A 19,973-nucleotide genomic window follows, 5' to 3' on the forward strand; every position below is an offset into this window, starting at 1 on the left:
TAGGGACTCGAAGCCGAAGTTCGGTACAGCCCTAGTCCCAAATACACAGAAGGAAGTCAGACCCTTAATAGGTATGGCTTCTTACTGTAGGCTGTGGATCCCGAACTTCTCACTAGTGATAAAACCGATGTTGGCCTTGACGAAGAAGGGCATTTCTTCGCCGCTGCCATGGAAGTCGGAACATCAACGATCATTTGAGCTTCTCAAAACCGCGTTATGCTCTGCACCGTTTCTGGGTACTCCAAATTACAATAAGGCCTTTGTGTTGTTTGTGCATGAATGTGATGGATGTGCTTTGGCTGTATTAACACAGGAACAAGAGGGAAGAATAGACCGTGCGGCTATTACTCTTCCGCCCTTGATCCTGTCGCATGCGCTTTGCCAAGATTTTTGCGAGCCGTCGCTGCTGCTGCCGCGTCTGTAATACAGAGTGAGGGAATGGTCCTAGGCCATGATTTAACCCTAATGGTACCTCACTCTGTAGATGTCCTATTGAATAAAACCCAAACACAGCACCTCACCTCTGCACGGCTGACGAGGTATGAATTGACTTTGTTTGCCCTTCACATTCAAATTAAGAGGTGTTGTGTCCTTAATCCGGCTGAACTCCTACCTTTCCCGCAAAATACTGTTTGCGGTGACGAAGAATCACATGACTGCCTGTATACTACTGAACAGGAAACAAAGGGCAGGATAGACCTTATAGATACTCCTTTGGATAATGCGGAAGGAGAGCTGTTTTGTGATGGCTCCTGCTTCAAACTTCCGGATGGTACATCTACAGCTGCTTATACAGTCACTACATTGAGTACGGTTGTTGAAACTAAGAGAATTTCGCGTAACTCTGCGCAGGCTGCAGAGATTATAGCGTTGACCCGAGCTTGTGAACTCTCCGAAGGGCGTACAGTAAATGTATATACTGATAGCCAGTATGCCTTTGGGGTGGCTCACACTTTGGGAGGCTCTGGTCGGAAAGAGGGTTCCTAACCTCACATGGGACCAAGATTCAGCATGGCCCCCTGATAGTGCAATTGCTCTACGCACTTGTGCTCCCTAGTCAGTTGGCGATCATAAAGTGCGCAGCGCATCGCAAGGTCATAGATGATGTGGGGAAAGGGAACGCTTTTGCTGACCAGATAGCCAGGCAAACGGCCACAGACCTTAGCACAGACATGTATGCTCTAAGAGAAACAAGAGATGCCTATGTTATAGATGAGGGTATTGGGTCTGTATGAGATATCCAAGCTGATGCCACAATAGAAGAGTCTAAAAAGTGGGCTGAAGGGATGAGGAAACTAGATGAAGATGTAACGCTCACCTGATTCCCGCAGAGGCGCCGGTCTTGACTGGGTGAATGCCGTATCTTCAAAGGTGATGTGTAACACACGGTTGGCTCTTTGGGCTGGACCTCTGTGCACTGTATTTCTGACTCGAAGAGTAAGATGTCTGCAGATAGAAAATATGGGATTAATGAACTGGGGTTATTGGGTGCCTCTCTCCTCTTCCCTTTCTCTTCTCCTGTAGAACCCCAAAGGTTAACGCCCTCAACTTAGGTAAGTGAACGCCGAGCTCTCCATCTGCCTCGGGGCAGGGTGCCGTAACCAGTTTCTTCACTGGATAAGGGTGCAGGCCTCTTGACCTCAGAGGACTGCTGTCCGTCGTTAACTGCACGAACGGTAAGTTCTGGGCACTTCAAATGTCTTAAAAGTCTTTTGTAATGATATCTCTTGTTTTGCAGGGTTCCGGCGATGGAGGATGGCGGGCTGATGAGAGTTGAGGATCGAACCCGCGTGAGGAATAGAAGCGCCTGGAAGCACGTAAGTAAGCGCTTGTAGCCTGCTTCACGATGCGCACTAATTGTCCCTTTTATCTTGCAGGTACAAGTTTGGAGCTTCAGAGAAGCTGAAGGGTGCTGGAATACCCACTGGATTCGGCGTGGGAAGGAGGAATGGCACGTGAGTAATAAAGTTGCCCAATGTCTTTAAACGCACCTTCTTTTGTCTTTCAGATGCCGGAATGCAGTGCGAAGACCTCCGGAGCATGCGAAGAGTAGGTAAGCCTTTGTCTTTCAGATGCCGGAATGCAGCGCGAGGCGTTGGTGACAGCCGATGGACCAGGTAAGAGATGTGCTGCCACTGAAGACCGTAGTGCTAACCTGTTCTTTCTTTGTCTTTACAGGTGCTGCTGAAGACTGGATTCCAGGATGGTAAGCCTTTGTTCCCTTAGGCCCAGGATCAGAAGCAGAAGACACGATGAGCGTTCTGCTGCAGAGAATGCAGAATAACACAAAGCAAGATTCATCCATCTGGTGTGGTTTAAATAGCCTCCTGTAGTGCTTAGGGCTCTCCTTCCACAGCCACGCCTAGGTAAGAAAAGAGTTCCTGCTTTCCAGAAGAGTTCCAGTGTTCTGAACCTAGGGAGTGGCTCCTGCCCCACCCAACAGGAAAAGTAGTCCCAAACAGAAGAGGATCAGGGGTTCAACTGGCAGGTAAGTAAGCAGCATGGTCTGCTGCAGGTAAGTCCACCCAAGCATTATGAGCCCGGCGCTTCCAGCGCTGGGACTGGGCATCTTTATGAGCCTGGTGCCACTGGCGCCAGGACAGGGTCCAAAAGGTCCCAATTGGGACTGGCTGGCACTCGGAACCAGGGTTATGGGTCTGCTTCCAAGGGAGTCGGGCAAGTCCTGATCTTTTGGAAGCAGAGATCATGACAGCACCCCCCCTCAAGGCCCCTCCCAAACCGGGCTTCTCCGGGGGTTTGGGCTTGTTAGGACATGTTCGATGAAATCTTTTGATTAGACGAGGCGCGTGGACATATTCTGCAGGTTCCCAGGATCTTTCTTGGGGACTGTAGCCTTTCCAGTCAATCAGGTAAAATAGTTTAGATTTGGAGATCTTGGAATCCAGGATGCTTTTGACTTCAAACTCGAGTTCTCCATCAACTAGAATGGGTTTTAGAGATGTAGTTAGTCGGGTTTGAGGTTGCACGGGTTTTAATAGAGAGACGTGGAAGACCGGATGTATCTTCATGTGAGGGGGCAAGTCCAACTTGACCGCTACTGGGTTTACTATGGTAGTGATGGAATAGGGACCAAGGTATCTTGGGTTGAATGTGCGTGGTCCTTTTAGAGGTAGATATTTGGTGGATAACCAGACTTGATCTCCTACTTGATATTGGGGGGCTTCCTTCCGATGTTGGTCTGCCCCTTTCTTGTATTGTTCTTTAGCCCTTTGAAGGTGAGAAACGGCTTCCTTAAAGGCTTGGGTGATTGTAGAATGCAGGTGGTCTACTGCTGGTGTTCCAAGATCTTGGAGTGGATCCAACTCTGAGGTTCGAGGGTGACTACCGTATAAAAGAAAAAACGGGGTTTTCCCAGTTCCCGAGTGGACAGAGTTATTGTAGGCATATTCGGCTATCCAAAGGATATCTTTCCAAGTTTTTTCAGTTTGTTGTAGCATGCAGCGCAAATACTGTTCCAGAGTTTGATTGGTCCTCTCGGTTTGTCCGTCGGTTTGAGGGTGGTGGCTGGTCGAAAGTTTCACATCAATTTGAGCCGACCGACAGCAACTTCGCCAAAAATGAGAAATAAATTGACTACCTCGATCCGAAATTAGAACTGAAGGAAAACCGTGCAGTCGGACGATGTTTTCGAGAAATTCTCGGGCCAGAGTTGCTGCTGTTGGTAAGCCTTTGAGTGGAATGAAATGCGCCATCTTGGAGAATAGGTCCACGATTACTAGGATCGTATTGTATCCGGAGCATGGAGGTAGATCGGTGATGAAGTCCATAGAAAGCGTATGCCAAGGGCGAGGCGGGATGTCAATAGGGCGTAAGAGGCCGGCTGGTTTTTCCTTTTGACTCTTGTTTTGGGCGCATACTCCACAGGACATTATAAAGTCTCTGATATCTTTTTTCCAAGACGGCCACCAGAAGTAGCGCTTGATCTTTTCCGAGGTCTTGGTCATACCGGGATGTCCTTCCATTAAAGAATCGTGATAACAAGAGATTACCTTTTTCTGTAAATCTGTGCTGGGCAGGTATAACCGTTCTTGGAAATTTAATAGGTTGTCCTTCACCGTAAAGTCCTTTTCCTGCAGATGCCAATTCTGTTTGTCTGCTGGAGTTACCAGTAGCCTGGCTTTATCCTTAACTTCCTCTATGGATTGTGTGGCGATTACACCTAGAATTCTTTGTTCGGGAATGATAGGTACAGGTTTAGGATTGATCAAATGTTCTTCCACTCCCATCCGAGAAAGGGCATCAGCTTTACCGTTTTTTGTACCAGGTCGATAGGTAATTATGAAGTCAAACTCGGCAAAGAATAGTGCCCAACGGAGTTGCCTAGAGGATTGAGCTTTTGCGGTTTTCAAATATTGCAGGTTTCGGTGATCTGTAATCACAGTAACGGTGTGTCGGGCCCCCAGAAGATAATGACGCCAAGCCTTAAAGGCGGACTTGATAGCTAGAAGTTCCTTATCAGTAATAGTGTAATTGATTTCAGGAGGCGAGAATTTGCGGGACCAAAATGCCACGGGATGCAACTGATTGGTTACTGGGTCCTTTTGTGATAGAACTGCCCCCATGGCAAGGCTCGAAGCATCAGTTTCAACGATGTAGGGGAGTTCTGGGCGAGGATGTTTTAAGATCGGTGCAGAGATAAATCTAGTCTTCAAATTCTGGAAAGCTTGTTCCGCCTCGGTAGACCATTCAAAACGTTTGTTTTTCTTTAACAAGGCGGTGATGGGCTGGACTATTCGAGAGAATTCGGGGATAAACCTGCGGTAAAAGTTAGCGAAGCCTAACATGCTTTGAACACCTTTTACGGAGGATGGCGATGGCCATTTGAGAATTGCATCGACCTTCTTTGAATCCATACGCACTCCGCTAGGTGATAATATGAATCCCAAGAATTCAACTTCAGTCACATTGAAAACACATTTTTCCAACTTAGCGAAAAGTTTGTGTTGACGCAATCTCTCGAGGACCATTTTCACGTGTTTCCGATGTTCAGTTTCCGATGAAGAATAAACGAGGATGTCGTCAATGTAAACAACAACACACACATCTATGAGCTCTCTGAGGACATCGTTCATAAAATATTGAAAGGCGGCCGGGGCATTGCAAAGTCCGAAGGGCATGACCTGATATTCAAATAGCCCATACTTGGTGCGGAAGGCCGTCTTCCATTCATCGCCCTCTTTTACTCGTACCAAGTGGTAGGCTCCTCTAAGATCCAGCTTTGTATATATGCATGCTTTTCTGACTTGGTCCAGGAGTTCAGGGATCAAAGGTAACGGATATCTATTCTTAACGGTGATCTGGTTCAGGGCGGGATAATCTATACAAGTTCTAAGGTCCCCTTCTTTTTTTGGAACGAAGAACAAAGCTGAGGAAGCAGGGGACTTGGAAGGACGAATAAACCCATTCGCTAGGTATTGATCCAGGTATTGTCGGAGGTGAAGATTCTCAGGCTCGGTGAGGGCATAAATTCTACTACAAGGAGGAGTAGATCCAGGTATCAGGTCTATCTGGCAGTCATAAGACCTATGAGGAGGTAGAGAGTTAGCCTGATCCTTCCGGAAAACATCTTGGAATTCTAAGTATTCAGGAGGTAACTGGGGAGCCTCCGAGGAAATTGCTGCCAGTGCAACACCAGGTCGAGGGTGACAAGTAGAGACACATTCTGGAAACTGAACCGTTCTTGCTCGCCAATTGATCTGAGGATTGTGCTTCTCTAACCAAGCAATTCCAAGAATAATCTGGAACTGAGGGGCCTTGATCACATCGAACACGATCTTCTCATGGTGTCCATCTTGACTTACTAGCGTCACTTCTTGGGTGGTATGCGTTACTGGTCCGGAGGCTATCTCCGTACCATCCACCGTAGTAATGACGCCCTTTACAGCCTTTGGACAAAGAGTCAGATTCATCCTCAAAACCATTTCATGATCCACATAATTGCCGATGGCACCGCTGTCGACGTAAGCTTCAATCGCATGTAATCGATCCGGATGTTCAGGGCTAATGAGGACCATAGGTATCACGAAATGCGAGGTCACGGAACTGGTTTTAACGCTCGGCAAGAGGACCTCAATTCTTGTCGGGCAAGGTTGTTTCCCTGCTCGGAATTTGTGACCCTGGTAACTGCAGCTCCTACTGCCTTCTTGGCTGGTTTCACCGGACAGTCTCGAAGAAAGTGTCCCGAGTTTCCGCAATAGAGGCATAATTGCAGCTGTTTTCTCCTTTGTCGCTCCTTTTGTGTTAGTGGTCCTTTCAGGCCCCCTATTTGCATGGGTTCCCCGGAGTCTACTCCTTTGGTAGGAGTTGGTGGTTTGGAAAAATACTCGAGCATCAAACTTGGAACGATCGGCCTTCCTGTTCTGCAGTCTGTGGTCAATTTGAACGACTAAGTCAATATAGTCCGAACAGTCTTGCGGGGGATTCACTACTTGGGCTAACACATCTTTGAGCTCTCCACGTAGACCTCTATAAAACAGCGTAATCCTTTTGTCCTCAGGCCATCGAGTTTCCACTATCAGTCTGTTGAAAGACGCAATATAAGCCAAAAGGTCTTGATTACCCTGTCGCAATGAAAGGAGCTCATTGTCCAAGGCCTGCCCCTGTGAATGTCTTGCAAACAGTTTTTCCATACTGAGCTGAAAAGCTTGAAAATCATGGAGAACCGGATCATCTTGATAAACTAGAGGGATCGACCAGTCTGCCGCATTGCCACTAAGGTACGAAAGCACGAAAGCTACCTTAGCTTGATCAGTTGGAAAGGCTGCTGGCCGGCATAAGAAGTGCAACCGGCACTGATTAATAAATACTGCAAACCTCTTTGGGTCACCAGAAAATCGTTCGGGCGGAGCCAGAGGTACATTCCCAGGTAGGTTGATCTGCACTGGGTTCGTAGAGGATGTTGAAGGAAGATTTGCCCCTGATGCAGGTAACGGAGTTTGTCCGGCTTGTGACTGTAGCAATTGTCTAGCGAGATCGTCTGTTCGCTCCTTGGAAATAATCAGTTCCCTTCTTAGAGCATTCGTTTCCTGACGGGCTGCATGCACTTCTGCTCTTAGTTCCCCAAGTAACTGGGCTAGCTGGTCGGTATCCGAGGTTTCCATAGCGCCTGGGTGGGAGTTTTGCGGTAGGCTTTGTGTTCTGTAACGCTCACCTGATTCCCGCAGAGGCGCCGGTCTTGACTGGGTGAATGCCGTATCTTCAAAGGTGATGTGTAACACACGGTTGGCTCTTTGGGCTGGACTTCTGTGCACTGTATGTCTGACTCGAAGAGTAAGATGTCTGCAGATAGAAAATATGGGATTAATGAACTGGGGTTATTGGGTGCCTCTCTCCTCTTCCCTTTCTCTTCTCCTGTAGAACCCCAAAGGTTAACGCCCTCACCTTAGATAAGTGAACGCCGAGCTCTCCATCTGCCTCGGGGCAGGGTGCCGTAACCAGTTTCTTCACTGGATAAGGGTGCAGGCCTCTTGACCTCAGAGGACTGCTGTCCGTCGTTAACTGCACGAACGGTAAGTTCTGGGCACTTCAAATGTCTTAAAAGTCTTTTGTAATGATATCTCTTGTTTTGCAGGGTTCCGGCGATGGAGGATGGCGGGCTGATGAGAGTTGAGGATCGAACCCGCGTGAGGAATAGAAGCGCCTGGAAGCACGTAAGTAAGCGCTTGTAGCCTGCTTCACGATGCGCACTAACTGTCCCTTTTATCTTGCAGGTACAAGTTCGGAGCTTTAGAGAAGCTGAAGGTTGCTGGAATACCCACTGGATTCGGCGTGGGAAGGAGGAATGGCATGTGAGTAATAAAGTTGCCCAATGTCTTTAAACGCACCTTCTTTTGTCTTTCAGATGCCGGAATGCAGTGCGAAGACCTCCGGAGCATGCGAAGAGTAGGTAAGCCTTTGTCTTTCAGATGCCGGAATGCAGCGCGAGGCGTTGGTGACAGCCGATGGACCAGGTAAGAGATGTGCTGCCACTGAAGACCGTAGTGCTAACCTGTTCTTTCTTTGTCTTTACAGGTGCTGCTGAATACTGGATTCCAGGATGGTAAGCCTTTGTTCCCTTAGGCCCAGGATCAGAAGCAGAAGACACGATGAGCGTTCTGCTGCAGAGAATGCAGAATAACACAAAGCAAGATTCATCCATCGGGTGTGGTTTAAATAGCCTCCTGTAGTGCTTAGGTGTCTCCTTCCACAGCCACGCCTAGGTAAGAAAAGAGTTCCTGCTTTCCAGAAGAGTTCCAGTGTTCTGAACCTAGGGAGTGGCTCCTGCCCCACCCAACAGGAAAAGTAGTCCCAAACAGAAGAGGATCAGGGGTTCAACTGGCAGGTAAGTAAGCAGCATGGTCTGCTACAAGTAAGTCCACCCAAGCATTATGAGCCCGGCGCTTCCAGCGCTGGGACTGGGCATCTACATGAGCCTGGTGCCACTGGCGCCAGGACAGGGTCCAAAAGGTCCCAATTGGGACTGGCTGGCACTCGGAACCAGGGTTATGGGTCTGCTTCCAAGGGAGTCGGGCAAGTCCTGATCTTTTGGAAGCAGAGATCATGACAGAAGATGGGTGTTGGGTGGACACATCTGAAGGGAAATGGTTGCTCCCTAATTCATATGTGCTGGCGATGGTTACGATGGCACACGGCCCTACGCATGTGTGTGCTCAGCAGATCACGAGGATGTTAGAAAAAGTCTGGGTAAATGATAACATTTCGAAAATCGCTCAGCATTACGTCCAAAATTGCATGATTTGCTTGCAGCACAATGTGGGGAAGGGGACAGCAACTCCAAGGGGTAGTTTTGGGCCTCCTTCTGTCCCCTTCGAGGTATTCACTTTGATTTTATTGAGATGGAACGGTGTAACAATCTAAAATACGTCCTTGTGATCATTTGTGCCTTTAGTAAATGGGTTGAGGCTTTCCCCGTTAAGGATGCTACAGCCATGACCACTGCGAAGACTATGGTAAAGGAGTTCTTCCCACAATTTGGGTTGCCAAGAGACATTTGGTCGGACAACGGTCCACATTTTCTTTCAACAGTAATCTTGCAGATGTGCACAGCATTACACATCGAAAAACGATTTCATTCGGCTAGACATCCTCAAAGCGCTGGGTTGGTAGAGAGACATAACGGTATCCTAAAGAATAAGCTTGCTAAAACATGTGCCGGCACCAAACTGAAATGGCCGGACGCCTTACCTATTGTGTTGTTAGCCATGCGTACCACACCTCAAACTAAGACTGGTCTCTCTCCATTCGAGGTGGTGATGGGGAGGCCTGCTAATATTTGGGGTCTTCCAAAGCCTAAAGCGCTGAGAGATGTTGAAAATGTATTGCTTGCAGACTACTGTAACCAGTTGACTAAAAATCTGTATTTCATTTATCATCAGGTTCGATCAGCTTTACCTGTACGGTTTACGGGCCCAGGACACAATATTCAGCCTGGAAGTTGGGTCCTGGTGAAGGCCTACGAAAGGTCTTCCTGCCTTGCGCCTCACTGGCGGGGACCCTACCAGGTGCTGTTGGTCACCCAGACAGCACTGCGGGTGGCTGGAAAGAAGCATTGGATCCACGCGACGCATGTCAAGAAACTTCCTCACCCGACGCCACACATTACAGAAGAAGCAGAACCCCTTGCTGATGCTACAATCTCTGATCCTGGAGTAGCAAATAGCCCTGTCAGTGTGTCGGAGAATCCCTCTGAGCCCGTGGAGCTTGGGGAACCGTCCATTTTGTCTCCACACTCTTCGGAAAATTCACTTCCGGAAAACGTTGTTTCAAGTTCTGCGACTTCTGTCGCCTCTGATACGTTGCTTCCCTCAGGAAGTGACGTTACCTTATTTCCGGATCAAGCAGTACCGGGAACCACCAGGTATGACCTTCGACGAAGAAAATAGAACTACGGCACAGGTTTTGCCTGTGCATCTGGAAAAGAAAAGAGTCATTGAGAGTTTTTGTTCTTACAAAGGAAAATTTTGGGAAAAAAAAGGGGATTCTGCTGGCTAGGGTTGGGGAAGGACTAAGAAGTCGCGCGACTGTTGTGTCGCCAGCAATGAACATTGGGGTCGTCGATTGAAAAACTATGATGTCTGCCACCTCCACCGCTACTGCTCGTATTGGACTTGTAAATAAGGGGGTGACCAACTCGGACAATGAACAATGTGCCTGGGCCCTGAAAACGTATTGCTGTGTTGTGTTGATAATAATTGGGATGTGTATAGTCACTGCCGTGGGACTCTGGTACTTTGAAGAAATGTATCCTCTAGAGCCTCTTTTACCAAGTGAAATTGTACCTACTGCTCTGACTCCCTCTGCACACCTTCATACTTTGTCACCTAGGGACTCTCAGCATAGACGAAAGTATCACAATAACACTTTAATGATAATAATGAATTCGACGCATGCCATTTTTAATAAGAGCAACTGCTGGATCTGCACCCATTTACCGCAACATGGGAACAAGGGGCTAGGATGGTATATTCACCCTTTACCTTTAACGACTGCTTGCTATGCCTCTCTTAGAGCACTATTCTTTGGCCGTTGGAATGATAGCATCTCAGAGAACTTTGATGGAACTAATTTAAATGATTTTGAGAAACGTGTATTGACTCCCCTGGGATGCTCGCTTTTTGCAAATAGAAGTATGCCTAATGTTGCTTCTATTAGGCCATCTGATAATCTGTCTCTTCCTTTCCAAACTCTAATTTCCTTTAAAATGGCTCTGATAGCCAATAAGGATGCCGTGCCTCCTTCCTACTCTATTAACCATAGCCCCGATTCAGTTCCCTTCTGTGTACAAAGGAATGGCACCCGGTCAATGGGAGATTTTGAAGGTTGTACGAACGTTGTAAATTTGACCGGGGAGAACAGGCCTTTGTATGTAGGGGGGGGCCTGTCTATTTCATTTGCGGTAGTACAGCATTTCCCTGGTTGCCCAAGGATTGGCAGGGAACATGTTATTTAGGGATCCTGTTACCTGGGGTATTTATAGCTAGTACATTGGAAATTTCTAAGGCTTGTCCACGGCGGGACGAGGATGGAGATACCCCTGGGCAAATATTGGGAGATATAGCAAAATCAGTTGTGCCATTTTGGGGACAAATAGCAAATTCCGAAAATATTAGGGGGCTAGCAAGAGTACTGGAGAGAACCATCAACCGGACCATGGATATACTCTATAATTTGACACTGGAACAGAAAGCAATAAGATTGGTAGCGCTCCAAAACCAGATGGCATTAGATGTCATTCTGGCAGAGCGTGGTGGAGTATGTAAATTAGTGGGGTCCGCTTGTTGTGTTTTCGTACCAGATTCCTCCCCAACAATTTTCAAGGCAATACAGAACTTGCACGTCCTTAGTTCAGAAGTGCATGTTCCTGTGGGAGATTGGAGTCTTAGTACTTGGTTCGGGGACGCCTTACGATCCTGGGGTTGGAAGGTGCTTTCTGTCATACTGGTTATTTTGGGAATTCTGCTATTCCTTTGTTGCTGGATCCAATGTCTACCTAGTATATGTGCAATGCTAGAGAGATGTTGCACTCAGGCGGTGAGCACACTAGGACATAAAGTGTATGCCCCAGATACAGCATCTAAAGAGTTCGTGTTGCAAGAGGTTCTGGTGAACGACCTAATGGCTATAGATCTTACAGATAACGATTCAGGATGTATGGACAACAATGCATGGAGTTATTTGCAAAGACATCAGAAATAGTCCTAGCACTTGGCATAGGCCAAAAGGAGGGTTTGTCGGAATAGAAATAATATTATGCCTCCTATTGTAATAGTTATATGTATATTGGCCTACGCCAATTTTGTCTAAACATCGTGCGCGAACAAACTCCACGGCAAGGTCTTGACCTCAGAGAAATCAATGTAAGCCGCCATCTTGAATCAAGCCGCCATTTTAGGTTCTCTTGTTATGTAGAAGTCACCCTGAACATCAAAATGGAGGCCAAATGACATTTCGAATAGATTCTGGCCATTGTGACCTCCGTACAGCTGAATGATTAATATGCCTGCAGGCTACTTGTTGGGGTCGTGAACTGAGACCTTGTCCTACTGTTGACCTATATGTAAATGTACTACTTATATCAGCAAAACTAATCAAAATGCATATATTAAAGGTTGACCTGGCAAGGAACCCTAGACCAGTATTGTATTTCACAGAATGGTTAACCCGCAAGAGGGTTGGCCAAGGGCTGGACAAATTGTATAAATGGCCCGGGTATTCCAATGTGCGGTCTCTCACTGAACACATCGAACCCTCGTTGAAGTTTGTTATGTTATACTGAGAGCCGAATAGCTATCCGTTTGTCAGTTGACTTGGTAACTGTTGTAGCTTGAAATAAAGTACTTGTATGTTTCTTTGTAACCTGTGTTGGTGTGTTTCCTTTTGGGCTTCCCTTTTCTGTTTTCACAACACTAAGGATTCTGTCTGAATATCAATGTAAATAAATAGCCCACCGTCCTGTGTCAAAAACCCTACTTTCCTCCCTTACACTTAATACTAAACTGCAAATAAAGTAGACCTTCTTGGGGATAAAAGTTCAACACAACCAGGGGGAATGACTCCGTTCCCCTGGTCTTGGTTACCAAGAGAATGACCCTTTTCCTGCAGTGATGGATTGGCCCACCAGGACTTTCCCTGGTAGGCCTCGGGGGGCATAGGGCCTCTGCTTGGGGGAAGGATACATCAATTCAAATGGAAACTAAACATCATGATCATTCATGATCCAAGTCAGCCTGTGCCAGCCTGAGTGGTTAGCTCATTGTTCTACACTGGATGCTGCATTTCTGCCTGTGCTGGCAGTTGCTCACACCTGCACATTTGAGGGGGGGCACTCCACAAACTGCACCTGCCCTAGTGTCCATGTAATTGTGCTTACATACACAGGAATGCATTCAGCCGCATGGTAACGTGTTTCTGGCCGAGTTGCTGACTTATTTGCGAGTGGGACTGGTGCTGCTGGAGGAGAAGCGAGGCGCAGGAGGCTGCCTCTCCACCACTGCGTGTCCAGTGGAGAGCATGGCATGGAAATGGCGGCGGTACTGGGGAATTTGCTGGGAATTGTGGCTGCAGATCAGTGAGATGAGACCAACATAGGTAAGGGACCAGAAGAGTGGACCCTCTCCCCATGTGGCAAGCATGACCTTTGCGGCATAGTCACAAAGCTGCACTGATTCTGCCTCTGGAGGATAGCTCAGGGGCAACATGCTCGCCTTGGAAGCAAGACTACACGTAGCAACACAGGTTCGATCCCCGGGTCCGTGCGTAGAAACCTCTGGGTATTAAATGTGTTATCAATAACCTACCATATCATATCATATAATTTGTGTGTCCCTTTAGCAGTGATCCTGGTCCCCTTTCCCCTGTCCCCTGGAAGGAGTCTGTCCCTTGGGATTGGAGCTTCCCTCCGGAGCTTGCTGTGACCATGCCTGGCTAAGCTACCATCCACGGGCATCGCCAGTATTCAGTTAAAGAATTCAGTGCCTGTTGTGCCCCGAGGCACAGATGCTCCCCGCCCATTTAGTGCATGTATCAGTGTCAGGACTTGGGAAACTCCCCACCTGTGACCAGATGCGTAGCGACAACGTGTCAGCAGCAAGTTCAGCAGAATGAGCCTCAGCTGTCCACAGCCCTCACCCGGCAGCTGCCCAGTGCACACACCAGAGCTGTGAACCATGTGACTGCCATATGTGCTGGCCCCTCCCCGCATTCTGCAGCAGCACTGTGCCCACACCCCTGATCTGCCTGGCACGTTGCCTGTACTCAGACCTGTGCGTATTTCTCTTTAAGTGGTATACCTATACCTGCTTTCCCCCCCATGCAGTTTATGCACCCATTCAGTGCCCATTTGTTAGAATGCCTTATGTTCATTGTTGCACTATTAAATGAGCAAACGACATTCAAACTTTAGCACCAAGTACGGCTGCACCTTGACCACCTTTGGTATGACGTGTATATGAAGGGGGGTCATCCTCTTTGGGTATATATACATTGTTGAAAATATCCCAACTTTGTGTGTACTTTCTCCTTCAATATAAGAAGTCAAAAGACAACCTATCATCCGTCTTCAGCGGTGTAGCTCGCTTCGGTGCTGGACATTGTTAGAGTGCATGTTGCATAAAGGTGTAATATGGCTGCAGGTCTGCTCTTTGTGCACCCCAATATGCAAATTGTTAAAGGGTCATTCAATTCCTAAAGCCCATAGAATGAGGCTGCGGGTCCCGCCTGACGCTGCCAGTGAAAGAAAACATGATTTTATAAAGTGGTATTAACCTTTTAGAAGCCTCTGTGAACAGAAAGTGATTGATTCTGTGTCCTCCCCGTCCATATTATTATCACAACAGACGGTTCTAGCACACTACAAAATACAACCCACCCTGTAAAGGAATGCAGAGGACAGAGAGTTTCAAAGAAGGAAACGGGATGCACTCTGGATACTGGCAGGAGGCTAGTTGCCTAGTCCGTATAGTAATGAATCGTAATAGTTCAAAGATACTATGTTTCAACAATAAAGGGAGCAATGGGTTGAACAATGTCACTAGGGGCCTTCGGAGAAGGACCGGGGGAGAGAACCATAATGTACCTTGTGCTGTAGATGTTCTTGGTGCTCAACGGGGTGGAGTCCGTTTCAAGGCACTTTGAAGCTTTCAAGATGGGAGACAGCAGTGGGTATCAGGCGGCAGGCATTGCGGTGAGCGAGTCTGGATGGACGGCTGCAGGCTGGCCTACACAGTGGTTCGGGGTCAGGAATCCTTATGTCAGTGCTGGTCGGTGGTTCTGAAGCACTGGCCGAAGTGTCTCAGATGGCTTTAGCGACTGAGACATAACAACAGTCAGCGGTGCAGTCAGTTGCAGGTTGAGGGGTTTGACAGGCTCAAAAATGTCCTTTAAGGCAGATGTCAATAGATGCTTGTCGATGCACTCCTCCAAGCTTTTTCACTGCGCTTGTATCATCCTTTAAGGCGGATGGCCCAAAGCTGAGGAGAGTGTTGCAGGCAGCTGCCTTGTTCTTGGTTTGGTTTAGAGACTCTCTGGAACTTCCCACTTAGGAAGCTTGCTGCAGAGCCTCGCAGGGAATGCTGTGTGTTGGCTTGGTATTGGTTCTGGAGCTGCTGGAGGGTCTTCTGGATTCAGTATCTCCCTCTGTTGCCTGGGAGATGTTTAGTGGAGGGATCATGCATTCCTCTTAGGGGTCCTGCACTTCCTTCACTGGCGGAAGATGTAAGACAGACTGTACCTTCAGCCAGGGTCCAATGCTGCACTCTTCTTACTACTCCCTGCAAAGTCTTCATATGTTCTGCCAACAAGAGGGGTTCAACCCACTTTTAAAGCCAAATGGACCAATCCTGGATACGCACCAACAATCTCCTGTATGCATGAGGTCATAACCAGAGTGCTTTTCAACAGAAAAGGTGAACGTGTGAGAGCATGTAATACTAAGTCCCACAAATCGTCCTGTCTGTTGTGGATCAAAGGGTCTCTCTGGTCAATGGAGCTCTCTGTGGTTCCTGATGAAAGCATCAGGTCTCCTTTGAAGCTGTGGCGAGAACAGAATTTCTGGTGTTGTCAAACCACATACTCCTACCTTCTGAATGGGGTCCCCCTGCGGAGATCATTACTGAAATACACCCAGTCCCAGGCATGCCATTCCACAGTCCATTGATACTAAGGGCGGGAGCTGGCTTCAGATTGAAACAGTGCATATCAAAGACTTTTGGGGTTACCTGTCTCCTTTGTTAACCTCTGTAGCCAGGCCCTATGTGGGCCTGTTTGAATTAAACTCTGATTAGTATGCAAAGCTGCCACCAGCAACAGAGATAAACAAAAGTAAAGGGCGGATCCATGGAGCCTTTGTTAGTTAATTAGGCTGACCATGGCAGGAGGAAAGTACATTGTGTACTCCACCTGTCAGATTCCAACCAAAAATGATAGGGGGCACTACACCTGTAGGCTGTGTCCACCCAGAGTACACAGGTCTATGTGTATGTCTTGTGGTGAGCATAGGAAAATATATGTGGATTAGCCCCAAACATTTTCCAGAGGATGACCTACCATCATTCAGTTTCAGATAAAATTTCAAAAAAGCCCAGGTGAGCGCACACTCACTGGGCCTCATTACGAGTATGGCAGTAGCCGTGCCTGTATGGCAGGCATGGCTTATCGCCATGTTCGCTACTGGCCCTGCCACCCACGATTGCCCATTACGAGTTGAATGGGCTGGTAATTGCCCATTCGTGGGTGGAAGTATTGCCGGGCTCCCGATCCCCATTCGTATAATGGTGCCGGTGCAATCACGAGTTCTGCTCGCGGGTGCCGCACAGCCCGCCAGATAAGACCTGGCGGGCTGTCAGGTACCCGCGAGCAGAACTCATAATGCGGCGGGACGGTATGTACTGTCACCGCCAGGGTCCTAATGAGGCCCAGTGTGTGGATGGTCGAATTCCTCACAATGCTAATTCTGAACGCACTTGTATTGTGCGGCGTGTCACTGAGTGCATGCCATTGTCCACTCTCGACCTGCATGGGAGGGACAGTTCTGCTGTCTTGAAAGAGCATTAGCTGGTGTCAGCACCCCCGGACAGATGGGCTGGCTGGCGGAGCACACACACACATACACATCAGTTCTTTCTTCTCAGCTGTCCTGTTTCATTATTGACCATTTAGATAATTTTATAGAGAGTACTTACGGTATATGCCAGGCCTTCTATTAACTTAGCAAGGAAGCCAGAGAGCCAGAGGTCAAGACTAGGCTGAATGAGTAGCCTTGCTGTCAGAATAGAGCAACTTAAACTTTACCGCGGGCAGCGGTAAAACTTGCGGCTGGAGCTGAAAGTGGCGCTGCATGGGCACTAGTGACAGCTTATTTGGGGAAAGAGGTTAATGAGGACATGAACAGGAAAACTCAACTCCTTTTATTTCCAGGATGCTTGCCTGTGGGAGAGCGGTAACGGGAAAGTATTGCATGATTCCAGTCAGATCTCGGTGGCAAATGTAAGGCCGTTACTAGCATTGTGGTACCTGTTAAAGAGAGACCATATTGGCAGGAGTTTAATACATTGCTCCCCCGTTGCCTGTGCCCTACATTGAGAATGGCAGGAGAAGAGTTCTACCCCTGTCGCTTTCACTATTCGCTTTTGCTCCCTGCCTTGGTTCCTTTACCCAACACGACTCTGCGAGTGTAACTTCGGAACACGCTGTGTAGTAAAACCAGGTACGCACAATTCCCCGTTCTTACAAAATGCAGCCACCTTTGCAGCATATATTGAGACATGAATTTCAACTGCTATAGAATGAAGCGTGTGCCCGCAATCTGGACTCACTGCCATTTTGCACTGTAGTCTGCACTCACTGGCTTGTTGCACCTCAGTCTGCACTCACTGGCTTGTACATTTCCTTGAATGTCCTTCCTTATTGCACCACCACTGTCTGTACTCGCCCTGTATTGTACCTCAATGTGCACTCACTGTCTTATTGTATAGCTCCGTCTTCACTGGCTGCATTGCTGTACTTCTATTTACACTCACTGCTTTAGTATATACCCCAATTTAAACTCAACACCTTATGGTGCCCATCTGCCCGAGTCAACTCACTGCTGCATCATACCTCAACCTGCCGCAATTACCTGCAGCTGTCAATGTTAATACATGGCTGATTGGCGGAAGCTGCACTTTATACAATCATGCATAAGTTACATGCTTTTGATGTGTATGTCTCTGTTTTGAGCACATGGCCAAGGCCTAGGAGATGTTTAGAGAGATGGACACACGAGTTCAAACAATTTAGCTGAACTCTGCATTGGAGCACCAGGGGGACAGATCAGGCCAGAGAAAAACTCTTTCACCCATGGCAGGGTTTCTGGACACGGGTACCTGTACGCTTCTGAGTGCTGATGAGTGACCGGGTCTGGGTGTACTATAATCTCACGCGGTGGCTGGACTAAGGCAACACCAGGGCCAGTCCTAGGATTTAGAGAGCCCTGGGAAGCAAAAGATGTATGGTGCCACCTAATTTGCATACGTAGTCACATCAGCGACATCAAGGAACATGACTTCACAGAATGAGACTTTAATACTCATGGTGATCATGCAAAGTTATGTTAAAAGAAGTCGCCAGAACTAAGGCTACAGACCAATAAGCTTTGCAATGTCCATATTAAATATGTGGCAATATCATGAGCAAAGCTTCTTTGAAGTAGTGATAAGTGTGATCAGAATCAGTTCTAGGGACTTCTAATTTTGGCAGATACGCTCCAGGGCCTCATTTACAAAAGTGTTTTTCAATGGCGCAATCCCATTAGAAAATGATTTGTAAATAGGCCCTCGGTATCTAGACTCTGGAACTTCAACCCGGGGTGGACTGACCTACAGGGAACTTTGGAGATTTCCTGGTAGGCCTCTCGACCCTGGGCCTCTTTCCAAATATTCTCATAGGAAAGGGGTTGAGCTCACTGAAAGTGTGTAATATGGGGCCACTTTAAAATGTATTTCCAGGGCCTCTTTTGGTTCCTAGTCCAGCCGTGTTCTCCTGGTATCTTGAATTTCGATGTTCAATACAACCAGGAGGAAATAACCCCTTTCCCTGGTCTCTTTCCACTTGGTTGCACAGTTCAACACCACCAGGGCAATGACTTCCTTCCCCTGCTCTTTCTTTCACTTTAGATTTTAAAGGTCAACACCACCACGGGGAATGCCTCCCTTTCCCTGGCCTTTCTTTACTGTCTGTAGGGTGTCCTGACCCACGTTTAAGCTACCCTGCTACAACATTTGGTGCTGTGGGCTTAGGAAATTCAAGATGGCGGAAAACCCACATGTGCGCCGAAATCCAGGAAAGCTGCGCAGTTGTGCGCACACCAAAATGTGTTTAGAATGCATTAATCCAAGAAAATCCCAAAGTTGCATGCAGTGCCAACAAAATCCTCTAGGCGGCACTAGCGGTCTAAACTCTGACTGGAGAACTGAGTGCAGTTTGCTGACAAAGGGATTTGACTCAGCTGACTTCAAAGGCTGCATTTTAATTAAAAAATTAGCCACATGCTGTTCCCAGAGGCCTGAAGCCTGGGAAACCCTCTCACCTCTAGAAGCTTCACACCAGGAGTTAGAATCTCACATGACCTCTTGATTGATAGAAGGCAGACTGGCTGGGAGCTTCCCAGAGACCACACAAAGGACCCTTTCCTCTGAAAGGAATATGTTAATTCTGAACTGTTTAATGTCAACAAAGCCCTGCCTGCCCAGAGGACTGACCCACCCAAGTCTTGGAGGCGGACCTCAACACTCTGAGGATTGAATTGAAAAGAAAATATATATTTTACAAAAACACTGATAACTCTTTGTAATCAAATGACAGAAATGTATAACTTTGAGAGCTTTAATTAAGAAAATGTACCTTTCATTCAAGGCCAAACTCGAATTTGAGTGATGTTCTGGGGCAAAACCCCATTGTTTATTAATATTACAGACTCCCTGTTTCAGCTAGACAAACGAAAATGCATTGGTATGTGGGTAGATATGTGAGGAACAGTTGTGTAAAATTTAATGGAGATCCAATGTTGTGCAGCACATGAATAAGTGCTAGAAGTGGCCGTTTTTGAATGCAAGCTCTTAGGATGAACACATTTGGACAGAGACATGGCTAAATTCAGCCACACCATGTATATGTGATTTTAATCAAATGTGTACCTGTGCAAATATGTTTTTAGGTCAGATATAGATTGTGTATAAAGTTGACAGGGGTGGGTTCTCTGTATCATAAACAGACCTCATCATGATGACACTTCATTTCATTCCCCCAATCAAGTAAGGGATGAAAGCTGGACCAATGGAAAGTGGAGAGGGGCAAGGCTAGTGATGCGACACACACACCCACTTGGAGAACATATAAATGGACCACTGAAACTTAGGTAGGGACCTAAAATTCCATTTGCTGCAGCGCACTTTGCTGGACCAGACAACATCCCGAGATCC

Source organism: Ambystoma mexicanum, chromosome 5q (genome assembly GCF_040938575.1).
Source record: "Ambystoma mexicanum isolate Mex_15411 chromosome 5q, UKY_AmexF1_1, whole genome shotgun sequence".
Lineage (NCBI taxonomy): Eukaryota > Metazoa > Chordata > Amphibia > Caudata > Ambystomatidae > Ambystoma > Ambystoma mexicanum.